We start from the raw sequence: 18,655 nt of genomic DNA on the forward strand, positions 1-18,655 counted from the left end.
TGAGTTTTTCATCTATGTGTTTATACCCAAAAGACTGATGATAAAATCTTATGCCCATACAACTTGAAAAAATGAATTTTTCTCTCCAATTTCTTAAGACCACGTCAACATTTGCATAAAAAATAGACTAGAAATATGCGACAAACATTTATAGATGATGAATATAATTAGTCAAACACAGAGATCCCAGAGAACATAAATTAGTAATACTCATTTAAGAAAGAGGAAAAAGAACAGTAGAAGGATATCACCTGGTCGAATTCAAAGAGTTGAAATTTTATAATTCAACCAACGGTGAAGAAGAGAAACACACCACCTCACAATCTAGTCGCCGAATTAATCTTACCTTTACTTTGTGAGCCTTCGTGCTGATAACGTATTGTAAAATTAAGCTAAAAGAGTAATAATAGTAAAAGATGAAAACAATAGAAATAGAGAGACAAGAGAGGAGAGATTTCTTATTCATCCAAATGTGTTCAAGTGTGTATTCATATCACATCACATATACTCTACTTATACTATTACATAGAGGTAGAGTTATAAAAGATGTCTTAAAGATGACATTAACCAATTGACATCATGGGATAGTTATGGGGGAGATCATGGAGGTGTGGGAGTAATAACCATATAATGGTGAGGAAGTTGTGGAGGATTAACTATACATCATGGAGAAGAGTAGTGGGAGTTAATTCTTTAGGAGTTGGACATCCACCATATTATTCTAATATTTCATAACAATTTTCATATTTTGGATTGCTTATTTATTTTTGTGCTTAATTGTTTGATTATCTGGCCAATAGTTAGACACTATCTGTGGTGCGTGAATTGGACTTTAGAAAGAGAATTCACGTACGTAATAAGAATAAATACAGTTTGTTCGATATTATCGTTTCGCTACTGAGGATAGAGATATACTCTTTAGCCCTACTTAGTTGATTACGGAGAAATAAATGCACTCTTTTTACCTCTGATGACCATAGATATATAGGCGCTATAGTTGTTGGGATAAAACGGCCCAAAGATACTCTTAACATGATGTGATATTGTCCGCTTTGGGCCAAGTTCGCATGGTTTTTCCCCAAAAGGCCTCACATCATTAAGAGTATCCAACTCCTTTTAAATAGCTCCCTTTTCTTTTCAGCTATCAATGTGGTACTTTGTTCGTACACCCAACAATTTCCCCCTCGAACTAAGTTCCACGTGGCTCATTATCATACCACGGGTCAGAGATTCAACATGTCTGTGTGCCACCCACACTGTCAGACTATTTACGGTCACCGAAGCCCAAAGGCTGTGAATGCGTCTTCAAAGTTACGGGTAAAGGTCGTAAACCGGCCCATAGATGGGCAAAGGCACTAAGTCAGGACCCACGCCACACTCCGCCATCTTCATACTCGTCCCGCCAAACCATTGGCTCTGATACTAGTTGTTGGGATAAAACGGCCCAAAGATACTCTTCACATGATGTGATATTGTTCGCTTTGGGCCAAGCCCGCACGTTTTTTCCCAAAAGGCCTCACATCATTAAGAGTATCCAACTCTTTTTAAATAGCTCCCTTTTCTTTTCAGCTATCAATGTAGTACTTTGTTCGCACACCCAACAATAGTAGCATCTACAGGCTTGTGAGTAATTCGAGAAAATGTCATAAAGTTACAATTAACCCATCAACTAGTAACCCAGGAAATAAGATAGGTAGAATTGTCAGAAGATCAACTGGATTGTCGAAAGCCACGACCTTGGAACTTTCTCTCATCTGATAAACCTTACAATCTTTGTCGAAATATTCTCAGTCACAAAAACACCCATCACAAATTGTTTACTTTTCAGTTTTAGTTTAGTTTCAACAAACACCTTGATTTTTGCTTTCTTGAATAGTTTTATTCAAATTTGAATTAGTTTAACAGTAGAATCTAAATCTTTGTGGGATCGATATCTGGACTTAAAAATCTTATATTACTTGTATGATCACAGATATCTTTGCGTGTGCGTTTGGAAAGCAACAACCACCTTATTTAAATAAGTATACATGCATATTTAAGTCACACAGCTGTTATCGATATGCGGCAAGTGCTGCGTCCAATTTGAGACCAAGTAGAGCTTGGTTGCTCTTTCCAAATAATTATTTTAAGAATCTTTTTCCATGACTCATGTTTTTCCCCGCTTGACACCTTCTCGTAAAATATTCATAACGTTTTGTAGGAATACTCAGATGATGAACGGTTTGCAATCTCTAGAAGTAGACTCAAAGATATTTAATTTGATATATAGTGCACAACATAACTCTTTCTAGATTGAGAGTTATGTTCATTTAAAGTTAAGCCTTATGCGTGCTCGTTTGAATCTTTAGCCTGTTGTGTAGTTTCCAACTTGATTTGGCCCGAGGGATATGCTTAGACCCTATAACTTTAAATAACCATACTCAAGTGATAGTACACTAGTCCGCAACCTCTTTCAACCTGCAAAACAATACTTCCAACTTTATTAGTGATTTCAAAGAAATCCAATAATGAAAGACGCTGATGAGGAAAATTTTCTCTTGTATTTCTCTGTGCAACAATGTAATCAAACTATGTCTAATTTATACAGCTTTGTTAAGGGCTAAAATGCTAATAACTAAACTATGTAATAGTAGCTTATACAAATATGTACAACTCATGAGCTTCTAGAAGAATGTAAAGGAATCCCATACAAAGTGTCGTTTATACAATATGGTACTATGTATACTCCTTGTGCTGAGGATGAGTAAAATTGGGCTGGGTTGGAAATATTTCTTCTGAATAATCGTGAGCCCAACTTATGTGAAAGTGGCACAGATGAATTCTGAGGCCAAAATGAAGAATGGCCACTCATGTCTCTTAAGGGCCTGTTTGGAAATCCACCCAGGTAATTAGAATTGGGTATAATTTCTGATTTGTGCATGTGTTTGATCGAGAATTACACAATTAGGAAGGAATTGAGTATAATTGAGAGGGTGTAATTCACTCTCCAATTCTCAAGGGGCTGGGTGTAATTACATGATTACTTTTTAGTCTATATATTTTTATTTTATTTTAATTTATTTTTTATTTCTATTATTTAATTTCTTTTTATTTTATTTTAATTTCTTTTCTTTTTTAATTTATTTTTTTATTTCTATTATTTAATTTCTTTTTTATTTTATTTTAATTTCTTTTCTTTTCTAATTTATTTTTATTTCTATTATTTAATTTCTTTTTTATTTTTACTTTTTAATTATTTGTATTTTTAAAATATATTTTTCTTTTTATAGAATTTATATTTCATTTCCTTTCTTCTCATTCCCAACCTTTGCATTTTGTGGTTCCATGTAATTGCTCATATTTTTTTTAGTTTTTGTTTTATTCATTAACTGTGTTTATATTCTAATTTTTTAAACTATATCTCTTAATATTAGAAAGAATGAGTCATTAACAAATTTGACATAGAATAAGTGACTTTATTAAAGTAGAATTTCGTTGTGAATGAGGTTATAGACTTATATTTTCCCTTTCTTTTGAATTATAGGAGTATTTACTTATGTTACATTGAAACTTACTTGTGTAATGTTGTAATTTGACATAACAGTATTATGTTAAAAATAATTCTTTTGGATTTTGAATTAGGTTATATTTTCAATTTTAACAATATTTTCTTTAGTACTATTAGCTTGTTATTTTCACATTGTATGTTGTTTATTTTTTTTATTTACAGTTGATAGAATTATTGTCAAACATTTGAATAGTGTTATGACATTATATTTATAAATATTCTTTTTTTTTCAAACATCCAATCCCATGATGTTCTCACAAAAAAGGTATGCTTTTATGTTTTATAATCAATTAAAATTAAAATATTATTAATTTTGAAATTATATATCAATTATTTTTTACAATATTAGTTACAAATAGATTATTATTAATTAACATATTTTCAATAAACAATGTATTATTAAATAACTAATTTAATATCATTTATAAAGGCACATATTTTTTAAATATTAATGTTAAATTTTTATAATTAAATTTTATTTTTAAATTAAACTAACCGTGTAATTACATATATTATAACCAAAAGACGCTTTGTAATTACACTGTAATTACATTATGACAAACAAACAGGTCGTAGTAATTACAATGCTACGTAATTACTAGGCTGTGTAATTACTAGGGTAGTAATTACACCAATTCCAATTATCAGGTGGCTTTCCAAACAGGCTCTAAGTGTAAACCTTGTTCAATTCGAAGTGTGTCTGATATTTGTGTGTCGGTTGTCTCATCTTTTTCCTTGAGCGAGCATAGAAACTAGGGTTCCATTAATTAGTGCATTTTTAAGCAGTATTAAACTCAATTCGAATTTTTCCGAGGCGTTACAAAGGCTAACTATGGCACTTTATTGTGCCAACAAAGTAGAACAACCCAACTGATTATATTACATTGGAAAGAGACAAAGAAACAACAAAGAAGCTGAAGAGAAATTAAAGTAACCTCAACATTCAATCAGGGAATGCACCAATTTGTCCTCTTTGTTATTTGTACTCAGTTCTTACAGATCGGTTTTATGACCAATTACAAATTTCCTTTTAGTGAAACGAATTTTTTCACATGAGATTGGTAAATAAGATACCGGAGACCATTATAATATCATTTTCATCTATTTGTTGTAACTGGTTAGGGAAGATCAGTTTCTAATTTACAGAGATCGATTTATGGCACATTACAAATATTTTTTTTAGTAATATGACCCTTCTGGTAATAAATTGTGAAAAAAACAATGCATAAGATCAATGAATAAAGCACATGAGCTATTTATATGGTTCATTCTCATCTATACAAATTGTACCGGTCACACGAGATAATTTCCTTACTACTTCCGCAGTGTCAATTTGCTTGGCACATTTACTATTTGAATGATTGAAGAGGCTCTTCTTTTATCACGTTTTCAACATTTTGATTTATTAACTATTTTGATTTACTTCTTTTGTAGTTTGCAAACTCTATTTCCAATTAAAAATGTTAGAACCGAATTCACACTAAAAATTATGTATTTTGACCCTTGTACACTGAACCATACCGAATAAAGTAGAGCAAATGGAATAATATAGGTTGAATACATATGTGGTTCGTTAAGTTGATCCGAATTTTTCATTTAACACCTCAACTAAACGTTTGAGCTATTAAACACTTAATTTATATCAGATATGTGTTCATTGAACATCTTGGGCTGACATAGCAGAGTGAGTGTTTTTCACCTCTTTTGAGAGCGTCAGCTAATTTCAAATTTTTTTAAAATTACTTTTTTCCCATTCATGTACTTGGCTCTGTCTATCTTCACCCTATGTCTCTAAATTCGGGCAGAAAGTAATTTTTGCCAGTGATCGAATGAACACTCTTCAACCACGAAAACAAAATTCAGCCACTAGATTGAATAAACACTGAGGTCAAACTCCAAAAATACTGAGCCAAGAAAAGAAATCAAAATCCATTTTACTTTCTAATTAAAGCCGGTAGACTCTCGTCCATTTTCCATTTTCCATTTTCCATTTTCATTCGGACTCATTATTGTAATTAGACAAAAAGAATCCTCGTCATTCACGCATAGAAGCTTGAAAAGCAGATTAAGCCAGTACATAAACCTGGAGTTGAATCACATATATACTGCAAAAGTGTTCAAATACAAGTAGGAAAACTACTTAATTAAAAGAAACATTATTACAATATTATTGATTCAGACTCAAACAAGAGTTCAAACCTAAGCAACATAATTGGACATAGCCTAAAGTAGAAGAAACACAATCTTCATAACATGGTACAAATTAACGTGGTTCATTTGTTCATGCCAGTGGCGTTTTTAACGGCATCAACTGCTCCTAGTGTTGAGGTCTTCACTTGCTCCCCCACCTAAATCAATATCGCCAAAATAGAAAAGATCATTATCACCAAAATAGAAAAGATCATTATCACTAGTAAATAAAGTTTAGAAGAATGAGAATTATTGCAATAGATAATATGTAGGACCAATTTATGTTGGTATAGCTGAATTCACTGATTTCAAACTCGCTGACCTATTATCATTCCTTTTTAACTTAAAATTTGAGCATGTCTAATCAATATAATGAATAATTAAGTATGTTCGAACCCCTTGCGCTGTTTTCTTGGCAGACTGCGCAGCATCTCCAGCCTTCTCCATCAAACCTTTTTCCTGATGCATAACAATATCACAAGTGTTATTTATGATATACTAGAAAGTAGTAGCTAAAATCATTTTCCGCCCTTAATTACGTACGTTGGTTGCACGAAAGAACATTTAATCTTTTTTTGTTTTATGCATTCAGTATACAAAAATCTACTGACACAACTAATTCAAATTTGTGTTGAATAGGTCCACTGAGAAGATCAACAGAGTTTTTTTTTTTTTTTTTTTTTTAATTTCTTATATCAAGAAAAATGCTAAAGGTGATCCGTCGCGGAACCATAATTTTTACCGGAGATTTAAAATATAAAGAAGTAAACATATAAAAAAAATAAAAGGGGGTATATTTTACATTTACTGTATACAAATTAATTTTAACCTTATATATACAATACAAATTTTTTACAAAGGGAATTCGGATGAACATATTGTGGTACCGAACTCCGCCCATAAAGGTGATTATTTAGCTTCTAACTCGTTAGGAAGGAAATTTATAAGACTAAGATTGGGACTATCATATGTACTCCTATTACTAGTTAATAGAAGTTAAAGAAAAGGGAAATCGCATAAGCAATGCAGACCTGGTCTTGGACCTTGGTTTCGCCACCTTGGGGGATTACTTTCTTAAGAGCATCCATGATTTGCTTTTGAACTTGGAAAAATATAGTGGGCACAATTAATTAACTGAAAGTCTTGCAGATCTTACAACTAATTGCTTATGGGATGTGTGTTATTGTTTTACAAAGACTGTATTTATAGAAATGTCTCATCCAATGCCGACGCTATAAAGGCAAAGTGGTAAAACACATTCTTGGCCACAAGACTAGGACGAGGTTGAGAACCCGTGACCACGTCCTTTATAGATATTATGTGAATCTTCGCAGGCGTTTAGCCGTGAAAATCAAATATTTTTCACTTCATTTGAAATTTTGAAGTTGAAGTTGAAGATGAAATTGTGTTTGGTTATAATTTTTGCAAATAATATTTAGCTATTTGAATGAATTGAAAGTGAAAAAGGTAAAAACAAGTTTTTAGGCTTTTTCCAAATTCTGAAGTTGTATTTGGAATTTTCATCGTCAAATGCTGATTTCCAAATAAAGTGAAAAAAATTTCCAAAAAAAGTGAATGGGTCCTAAGTTGATCCGGTCCATTTTAGTTGTCGTGCTTACTAAAAATAATTGGTCCACAATAATTGTCATTTTAGAAAAACAAGATAATATTGTTGAGAATATAATTAAATAAATAAAGTGTGTTTTCTCTAACAACTTAAACTCTTTAGATAAGATAATCACACATTTCAACATTTTATCGGAGCAGACAGAGTTCTTAGGATCGAACCTCATCCCCGCCCATTGTTAAAAAGAATTTTCACATGTTTGGCCCATGATATATATAAAAAGAAAAAAAAATAATATCAGTCTCACAATTGAGGCAAACATTATTAGTTTCTACCTTTACTCTTACTTGATAAATATGGAGAAAGATTAATGTGGTGAAAAAAAAAAAGTAGTATTAAATTGAGATCAAAGAACAAATAGTTAATTTCCTAAAAGGTCAGCCATGTTTTGACAATTGTCTCCTAACATCACTTTTGTTTCTGGTAGGACTAGAATATCACTCAACTATCACCATTTTCCTCAAAAATACTAAACATTACAAAACCTCCTTCTCTCCTAATTGACATGCCATGTCACATTAAAATTTTATTTTTTAATAATAAACTTATGAAATACTTTCAAAGACCTCCCTCCAAGTTTGTCTTTATAACACTTCGTTCCCGTTACACTAGCGTCCCTTATTTTGCTTCTTTTGTAACCAAACTAAAAATTTTAAATACTAAAAATTATTCATGTTAAAAAAATTATTCATGTTCCTAATATAATAATAGCCTCTCATTGATCGTAAGAATTTTCCTAATTTATAACTATCTAATTTTATAGGTAAAGTGCTAGGTTTTTTTTTTTTTTTTTTTTTTTTTTTTTGTGCTTGAAAATTTTAATCTCAGATGCTAAAACACGAAACAACTGTGATATGAAAATTGATTCAAAAGGCTTGAGCTTCATATTGCTTCATTGATTATTTTTAAAGCCTCACGATGTATATACAGTTTCCAACCCTATTTCGTAGATGTAATTGTGCTTTTTCTACCAAAAAAATTAGTTTAAAACTTATTGCAGTTATACAACTATAAGAATTTAAAAAATGGATTATCATCTCACCATCTAAATAGTAAAAGCGAGATGTGCTCATTTTAGCCTAAATATTGCTATTAATAACATGATTATAAGAACAAAGAGAAATATTAACGTAACACTAGAATTTAGGATTTGTCATAGTGATATTACATTAACACTATAATTTAGAATTTCTTATTTAGATATAAGATAGTTTTAAATATTTAGCCTAACTATTAATATAATACCTAACAATTTTAGGGGAGAGAACTGTTATGAAATAATTGTTCCCATAATTAAGTTATAAAAGGGTAAATTTGGAATATATAGATTTTTATTATTTAAACAAGTTTGGTTACAAAAATCGAAATAAGGGAGGTTAGTGTAAATATCTCAAACCACAAGGGAACTAAGTGTTATCAAGACAAACATGGAGAGAGGTCTTTGAAATTATTCCATAAATTTATTATAAAAAAAAAAAAATTTAATGTGACATGGCTAGGAGAGAAGAAGAGTTTTGTAATATTTAGTATTTTTTGAGGAAAATGGTGATAGTTGAGTGATATTCTAGTCCTAATAAAACAAAAGTGATATTAGGAAGCAATTGTCAAAACATGAATGACCTTTTAGGAAATTATTAGGATAATTTAGTCAAATTAGCCTTTTAATTAATACCTCCATTGTTTCAATTTATGTGGCACAGTTAAAATTTCGAGAGTCAATCAATTTTTTTTTCCGGAATTTTCTTTATTTATCTTTTAAATATTTTAAGTTTTTATTTGCTTTGAATTTCTTGTGGTTGTGTGTAATTTTTTGTTTTTCAAAGACCGTGTTGTATTTATAGATCTGTAAGCTCAACCAATGCCGACGTCTAGATATTTTGAGAAACAGTCACCGACACATGAGATGAGAGTTCATTTATGAGATTTTAACTTATATGGAGATATTATATGAATCTTATTAGTTGATATTCAAAATATCGTACTTATGTGGACGAAGGGATGGTTGAACGTTGTTGTATGTATTGAAAACTTGGTAGGTAAAGTTCGTGCACGGGCCCAACCTCAAATGGACAAAATTAACATAAATGAAGCTAATTAACACGTAGTCTGTTAGGTATGAATAATAAATTGAAATTTTTACTCATTATAGCTTCTTTTAAGACCTAATTATTAATATTAACTACTCTTTAATTTAATTATATTTAGTAACTAATTAACTTTTCTAATTATATCTTTTTTCCCAATCACTACCCATTTCAGATTTTTTATTTCTCAAAACCCCAAAAAATGTCTCTCCCCTTCTCTCAACCACCACCACCACAAACATGCCTACTCCCTCTCTGCCTTTTCCCCACCACTACTCACAAATGTAAGCGCCCCTATCTCATTTTAATTGACAAATGGAACAAGAAGGCTCGTCTTGGGCATCATATACTTTCGTAATTTAAAAGACTTGAATTTCCATATTTGAAATAATAGTTTGATAGTCTTTCAAGGGAAGTATTGATTTTCACCCACGAATCTTTAACTGCCACACAAAAACAAAACATCAAGTATAAAATATGTCCACACACGACTGGTTATTAGTAGATTTGATGCTAGAGTCCATTTTGATGCTAAGGTTTTGGTGGTAGTGGAGAGATTAGGGTTTTTGATGGTGGTGGTGTCTCAGTTTAGGGTTTTTGGTGGTGGTGGCGTCTCAGATTAGGGTTTTGGTGGTGGTGGAGAGATTAGGGTTTTTGGTGGTGGTGGTGTATCAGATCTGGCCATGTGTATTTTTTGTATTTTTGTGTGTATTTGTTAAAAGCCAAATACAAATACATTCAAAAAACCTACATCTCACAAATACACTGTTTTTGAATGTATTTGTGTTTGTATTTTTTGAGTGTATTTTTTAGTGTATGTTGTTAATAGCCAAACACACTGTTTTTGAATGTATTTGTCATGTATTTGAATTTTTTATCTTGTATCTGAATGTATTTGTTGAAATCAATTCAAATACATGAAAATTTGAATGTATTTGGCTTCATATGTAGTTGGAATGTACATACTGTATTTGAAATACATCAAAAAAAAAAAAAATTCACTAAAATACATCCAAAAAAAAAAAAATCACTGAAATGCATAAAAAAAAAAAAAAAGACATAGAAATACATTATAGCAAAAAAAATCACTATGTATTTGAAAACAAACAAATACACCAGTTAAAAAATATATGATCATTAAATAGTATCTATGGTTGGTAATATTGAAAAGGTAGCTACTAGAGGTAAGGACCTACTAAAGGGTAGCTATTCCTGTAAGTTTACCTAATAAATTTAATTTCACTTTTAGTTTATGATCACCGGTGTTTTAAAATGCGTTTTCAGGGCAAGGCCCGGAGCTAAAACACACTGAGGCGTATAGGAGGGCATAAGTATCGTGAGGCGTAAGTCCCAACTTTCCGGGCATTCGCCAAGGCGGAAGCCTGAATATTTTGGGCGTTCATTTGGGGTGTAAGTTTCGAGAATTTTTTCAAATTTAAGCTAAAATTGCTTAATAAAGTATTTTTAAGAGTTAAATATCCGAAAGTTAATTCATAGTAAATTCTCAAACTAAAAATCTGAAAAAAGTCAAATATTTTTTCTAATAGTTTATCCTAATTTTATAATCTTTTATCTATTTTTTACAGAGTAACAAATACACTTTAGACCATTGTATGCAAAGTGGAAACTACAAATCAAAGGGTTTTGTCCTCCAATTCTTACTATGCTTCCATACTTGCATTTTCCTTCTTTATGCTTTATTTTCATAAAGATTTTTTTAGCATTCTTCAATTTATCTTTTTCAAGATTGTTTTTATTTTTAGAATTTCTTTTGATATCGCATTAGTTTAGATAATGTTTTGAACAGTGTTTTAAAAGGCGGGGGCGTGAAGCGGACCGTTTTACTTAGCAAGGGGCTAGGCGTAAGCCCCGAGGCATGGGTGTAACCCCCATGGATCTTTTAATTTATAATATAGTAAAATAGTTTAATAATAACACAAAATTATAAACGGTGTATTAATAGTTTAAAAAATTAAAAACATGATTAAAGAAACTCATATGAAATAAAATTAAGTGCAAATAGTCAATGATATAAAAGTTAGGGAAAAGGGTTCAAAGCACACTCAAACTTTGACCAAAATTGCCATAACACACTCTAACTTTGCGGGGGTCCTATTGTCACGACTCAACTAGAGGGCCATGACGGGCACCCGGAGCTAACCCACCGAGCACCTCTGAACATACGTCATATAATCACTTCTGGGTGGACCATAAAGATAGCTCATGGATATCATAACCTGTAAGGACATATATCACAACATAACGACACATCTTTATATAATCTTCAACAATTATGCCCATCGTCACCAACCGACAAGGATACTAAAATGTTATACAACGATATGAACCGGTAGCGTTATGAAATGTCTAATTATACACACATGTCTACAAGCCTCTACATAGAATACAAGTGACCATAAGGACCAATACCCATAGATTGCAGCTCCGAAGTAAGTGGAGTGCTCTTGGGAATCCGTTAATAAAGCACCTACGGATCTGATCCATCTCCCTGCCTACCTGCGGGCATGAGCGCAGCGTCCACAAGAAGGGACGACAGTACGAACAGTGTACTGAGTATGTAAGGCATGAATAACAACATAAACAAGAGATATGGAATATAACATGAGATAAGGATAACCTGTACATCTGATTGCCTCATAAGGCGAAAACCATGCATGCTTAGCTTTCAAAAGAAAACATTTCTCATACACATATATAACACAATAGTGCTGCGGAATGTGCAACCCGATCCATAAATATATTATATTGCTGCGGAACGTGCAGCCCGATCCATTTACCCATATATCCCCGCCGAGCCCAACAAAAGAGGCTCTCGAAAGAGTGCGTCCGGGACGATATCAAAATATACCAATTGATTAGGTGGTTATGCGTATATAACGCCTCACCTTTCCTCATATCCCTTATATATACATATGTATATATATATATATATATATATATATATATATATATATATATATATATATATATATATATATATATATATATATATATATATATATATATATATATATACATATATATATATATATAAGTAGCATGCATGAGAGCCCAAATAAAAGCTACGACTCTATTGGAGTGACGTAAGGTCGGTAACCTCCGATTTGTATTATGAAACAATCATCATCGCTATATCTCACCTTGAAGGAACAATTATCATAAGGTGATATCAACAACAATGTACACACACACACACACACACACACACACACATATATATATATATATATATATATATATATATATATATATATATATATATATATATACATATATATATATATATACACATATAGCATGCATGAGAGCCCAAATAAAAGCTACGACTCTATCGGAGTGACTTAAGGTCGGTAACCTCCGATTATATTATGAAACAATCATCATCGCTATATCTCACCTTGAAGGAACAATTATCATAAGGTGAGATCAACAACAATGAATAGAGTCAAGGAAATCATGAAATAAGCTCAATAATCTCATAATAGCATCAAATCCATAAGCTTTAGAATCTCCAAAAATGGAATCATCATCATCAGCATTACCATCATGGAACATTCTTATCTTTAGCATCATAAGAAACTCTAAAAATCATGAACTTCTAGCTTTTGGGAATAAGAATGTTATGGAAGACATATATATGTTCATAAGAAAGGAATCATGCCTTTAGGAAGAAAGGGACTAGCCTTAACATACCTTTCGGTCTCCTTAGCCACTCAACGTTTATCCTTCCAAGCTCGTAAATATACATATAAACCATTTGTACTATTGTTAGGCTCAATGTCATACGCTCATCTTAAGCCTTCAATTTTATTCTGTTTAGAATCTGCTGAAATTCGGGCAGCATCTCCCCTGTTTATATACCTAGCCCGAAATTACAATCCAACAACCAACAACAACAACAACAACAATACCAACATCACAACAATATTATTAACACCAATAGGCTCTGTAAAACATCCCACACGATGTTTTCCAAATTTCTCAACTAACCATAACAATATCCACAATACCATAATCAAAGAATTATATTCAATTTAAGCTCAAATTAATCTAAAATCTCCTTTCAAATTCATTCCATAGTCATCATCTTCACTTTAATAATTTGCAACTTCTCCACTATGATTCTCTTCTTTTATAGGACTTGCTAAACCTTCAAATCAACTTAATCATGAGAAATAGGATGGAGAACATACCTTACACTAGAAGAACTTCACCCCACTCAACTTTTTCCAAGACCAAATTTATCACAACATTAAGTAGAGACAAGAACAATCCTTCTCCATGACTTAGCTTGGAGTTTTGGAGTTTAATCCTCTTTTGTGATGGTATAGAATGTTTTGGAATGGTGGAGAGCCTTCAAGAATATTCTTGTAGTGGAGAGAGAAGTGTGGAAAATTCTAGAGAGGAGTGGAGAGGTTAGGGGAGTTCTAGAGGACTATGGAGTTGAAGAAAAATGACTAAAATGAAGTGTATAGGCCTTTTTATAGGTTCCGAATTCGGATTGTGCTGGGTTAAAACATAAGTGGGCTTTTAAGTGGATTTTCCAGATTTCCGTCCAGGTTCGGGTTCCTCTGACTGTCCGTTTTAAAATGCCCATAACTCCCTATTCCGATGTCACATTGATGAACAGTTTATTGTATTGGAAACTAGACTCAACAAACTTCATTTTAGGCTCTTGAAACACCTTAAAACTTCTAAAATACCCAGAGATATGCCCTTCCAAATCTGACCCAAAATTCTGTCCAGAATTCTGCCAATTTTTTTGTTTCAAATTTTTGACAAACTTATTTTCTTCGATTTGCTTGATTCCGGAATCTTCCGAACCTCTCCATACATGATATTTATAATTTGTTATACATGATAATGGTCATGTCCTTTGGTTTCAATGTTGTCCTTCCCGGTTATGACTTACGAGATCGTAATTCATCCTTTACTTAATTGTTACGTACTTCCCATGGCTTGTACCTTCCAAAACTTCATGGGACGTCTCTGATACTCCATTAATACGGTGAATTACGTGACATGCTCATGCTCTGAAAGTGCGAGGTGTAACACCTATGACCCCCCTGGACTTTTTTTTTTACATATTATTGACTATATTATCGGGTGATATGGACAAGCAAGTGGGAGCACGCTTGTTGAGCGCTTAAGGCTGGACTTAAAACCCAACGGAAGTCCACATAATCCCTTTATTTATTTTTTCATTAATTCCACAATTCACAAAATAAAAACTCAAACGAGGGGAGTTCCTTTCTCCATCGACCACCACTGCTTTACTTTTTTCTTTCTCCATTGACGCCGCTTCTTTGAAGAGGCAAGGTGGTTTCCTTTAAATTTCTTCTCTTTAATTTACATTTAAAAACTTAGGGCTTACAATATCTTTTCCCAAAATTTTTGTTAAAATATTAGGGCTAGCTATGGAAGAGGTAAGATTGGATTTGAATAAGCTTTGCATGGACAATGAAGATCCAATGTTAAATGTCGATGTGCGATGCAGTCATGGTCTCTTGCTCCCTTTAAAGACTTCCTAGCCTGACAACAATCCTAGAAGAAGATATTGGTCTTCCCCTACTATGGTCCAAAGAAGTGTAAATTTTTTCGATGGAGGGATGCTTCCAAAGTTGATGAAACATCGAAGTACATTATTACAAAGTTGGTGAACAAAATGAAGGAGATGGACGAAGAATTAACTTTAAAGAAGAAAAGAATCAAGGAAATGGAAGAAGGATATGGAAGTTCTGAAAATGAGGAGATCTTTGAAGGAGATTGAGATAGAAGAACAATCTGCCTCAAGCGTTAAGAAAATGAAGGAGATGGAAGGACAATCAAGTGTAATCAATTTTCCCGAAATTGAAAATTCAAAAGAGATAAAAGTGAGAAGAAGGGAATCAATCACTTTAGCTTTAATATGATTTTCACTTTTTGTATCTTTATTTGTTTTGCTAGTTGAATCAATTAATTCAATTGGTTAATGCAAGGAGATGCAAAGACTTGTCATGACCAATTGCCATAGCGGTCCTTGTATGCTTCAAGTTGAAGTCTTTTGTTTTGTGTTTAATCTAAGTTAGGAAGTTCTTAGGAAAATGTCTTTTGTGTTGTGGTTAATGTAAGTTAGGAAGTTCTTTGTAGTTGACTTCTGTCACGTGGTTAATGTAACATCGAAGTTGATAAATGAAATCCCTTGTGTTAGTGTTTATTTTGGTAAAAACAAATTTCAAGTGGAATTGACTTAATAATACTACACTACCAAAAAGAATCACATTGGCATCATACTACACTGCCAAAAAGAAATGAAACACAAAAACCTTGAATACAAATTGATAGAAATAGACCTTAATATATCTAACATAAGTTTGTACAAAAGTAGTGCATCACATTCATAATGATGCAACATTCAAGTGCACTAGGATAATGTCACAAAACAACCATCTAAACCATAACTATATCGAAACCACAACTACATTAGTTTGTTTATCAAAAACTGTAAAAACTACCAGCATCTTGCTTTCTTAGCCTTACCCTTCCTCTTGCAGGTGCTTCAGAGGTAAGGGTGGCTTTCTTGGCCTTCCTCTAGCTTCTGCAGGTGCACCAGTAGTAGTAATTGGTGTCTCCCTCATCCTGGTACTTGTTTCAGTAGCATCACTTGATTCAGCAAAATCACTTGGTCCATTACCAAAGCTTGGTTCAGCAGCAGCAGTATGTGGTCCACTGCTATAGCTTGTTCTAGCAGAATCCTACAAAGAATATAAGAAATATTGTGTCAAATTCAAACCATTACTAGTAATATGATGAATGGTAATTTAAAAGTTCATATCTTTAAAGGACAACATCTTTTATTATGGTTTTTACCATGACAAATGCTATAAGTCATGTCAACTCGTTTTATTGACCACTTACCACATCTTCTTGTCTCAGTGGCTTCTCTTCTCCTAACCTTCTTTTGCCTGCCTAGCATAGGCTTTACAATTGGGGGTGCAACATATGGGTTAGAGGACAAGCCACATTTTCATGTTGGTGAATAGTTGAAGGAAATAACAGTTAGTCTTCAAGCAAGTCTCCTTATTGTAGCAACTATCAACAAAGTCAACAGGTTCATACTTCTTATAAAATATGGCTGCAAGGGCATGTGCACATGGTATTCCTTTGAGCATCCAGGCCCTACAACTGCAAGTTCTGTTTCTCAAGTCAATAATATATTGATATGGCCCATCATTAATTTCAAATCCTCTCTCACCATTAAAATCAATATTACAATCCATTGACCTCTATATGTTTTCTCCTAGTTCCCTCAATGCCATTGGAGATATATTGGTTAACCATGTGTTTGGAAACTGACTCAACTGGCCTAACTTAGTCATTATCTTCATCCTTATCTCTTCCAGCATGGTGATAATGATTTTGTGTCTTGGCTCTAGAATTCAAGAATTGAAGCTCTCAGACATATTATTGTCTACACTATCACACTTAATATCGGTCCTAAAGTAAAGTTTACACCAAGTCTCTGGTGGATAGTATAGCAAATCAGCAACAATGTTCTTACCAAATAGCTTTAATTTGTCCAGATTTACCCTCATCTCTTGCTCAAATGTGCTTCTTGCATAGGCCCAGAATTGGCTAGAATGTGTCTTGCACACACCTTGTGCTCCACCTCTGATAAAGTTCTTTCATAGCTTATTGAAGCCCCTACAAATGATAATACATAGTTAGCATTTAATATTAACTGGACTGAAACTTAATGAAGAAAAGTAAAGTCATTTATCATACCTTTTAACTGGATGGAAACTTAATGAAGAAAAGTAAAGTCATTTATCATACCTTTTGCATGTCTGAAATCGCTGCATAATCTCTACCATCCCCCAATCCCAAATCCTCAAACCATGACCAAGTGTTCTTATTCTCATATTCTACAGCAGCCTAAGCAATAAGCAACATTTGATTATTGCCACTTTTAGCAACAACGGCCAACAATTGTCCTTTAGTTACTCCCTTCAAGAAACAACCATCTAAGCCAATACATGTTCTGCAACCACCCAAAAAAGCATTTTTTAAAGCATCAAAGTAAATATAGAAACTTTGGAACACCAACTTACCACTTTCATCAGAATCATCAACCTTTACGATACAAGTACTACTAAGATTAGTCGTCAACATTTCATCCCTATAGTCCAGTATTCTTCCAAACTCTAACACATGATCACCCATGATTTATTGGAGTACTCTAGCTCTCCTAGCAGTGGTTTTTCCAAAATGTATTTTCAATTCTTTTTTAATCAACTGCTGAAACATAAAAATCCTAATATTTGGTTGTTCATATAACTCCTCAAAAATTTTAAACTAACACATGAATTCTCAATTGACCATATCTTGATAATAAGGGTATATTTTACTTCGCACTTCCTAAACGTTAATTTGATGATATTTGGAACTTATTTGAAGTGTTATGGTGTAGTTATGTAAACTACTCCTACTATTATTATCTTAAGTAAATTAAGAAATGGAATAGATATTTAGTAGTTTGGGTAGCCACCCTTTCATATTTATCCAAAGATTTGGGCAGCCACCTTTTTGTTTCACACTTATCCAAGGTGATATATATCCCCAATGTGAAATATCTTTCTCCACCTCCTTTCATTTCATTTTCTTCAGAAAAAGGAAACCCCAAAATCCTCTTCTCTCATCAAATTCTCCCACTAAATCACTAACAAGACCTGTTTTGGTTGAGCCACAAGCTACTCCATACTTTTGAGATAAGTTTACCAAAGCCGTTTTTGAACTGGACAGCTGTTAGTATTTTCAACATATTTCCTTGTATTTATATTCATTTTAAGTGCTTCAAGCTGTTATGGAAATCTATTTCATAGCTTTACAACTTTCATTCAGGCTGTAAAACCTAGTTTTTCTTGTATTTACCCCAAAAGGGGTGATGAAGTACAGGGCAGGTGCTGTCCAGAGTTCAGTTTCACAAACCCTCCATGTACTATTGTTAGTATTTTGAGCATAATCTTTTATTACAAAACTGATATAGGAGTGATTTAAATTTCTCTGGAACCCCAAGACATCTATCTACAACTTTCATGAAGACCACAAAGTCAATTTTTGTTGTTTACCCCTTTGAAACTGAGCCACAATACAAGGCAGTAGTACTGTCCAATGTTTCTGTTTTGATAGTTTAGGGTGATTTTCATG

The 18,655-nt window shown here is 32.7% G+C and overlaps 1 long non-coding RNA gene across 1 annotated transcript; it reads right to left on the reverse strand.

The window, feature by feature from the left end:
• Positions 1-5,621: 5,621 nt before the first annotated feature.
• Positions 5,622-6,971, reverse strand: LOC132036876 (uncharacterized). The gene is made up of 3 exons (XR_009409700.1): positions 6,769-6,971; positions 6,134-6,196; positions 5,622-5,895 (listed from the first exon to the last, which is right to left on the reverse strand). It is a non-coding gene; the product is annotated as an uncharacterized LOC132036876 (long non-coding RNA).
• Between the last annotated feature and the right edge of the window lie 11,684 nt (positions 6,972-18,655).

The sequence above is a fragment of the Lycium ferocissimum genome, chromosome 11 (genome assembly GCF_029784015.1).
Source record: "Lycium ferocissimum isolate CSIRO_LF1 chromosome 11, AGI_CSIRO_Lferr_CH_V1, whole genome shotgun sequence".
NCBI lineage: Eukaryota > Viridiplantae > Streptophyta > Magnoliopsida > Solanales > Solanaceae > Lycium > Lycium ferocissimum.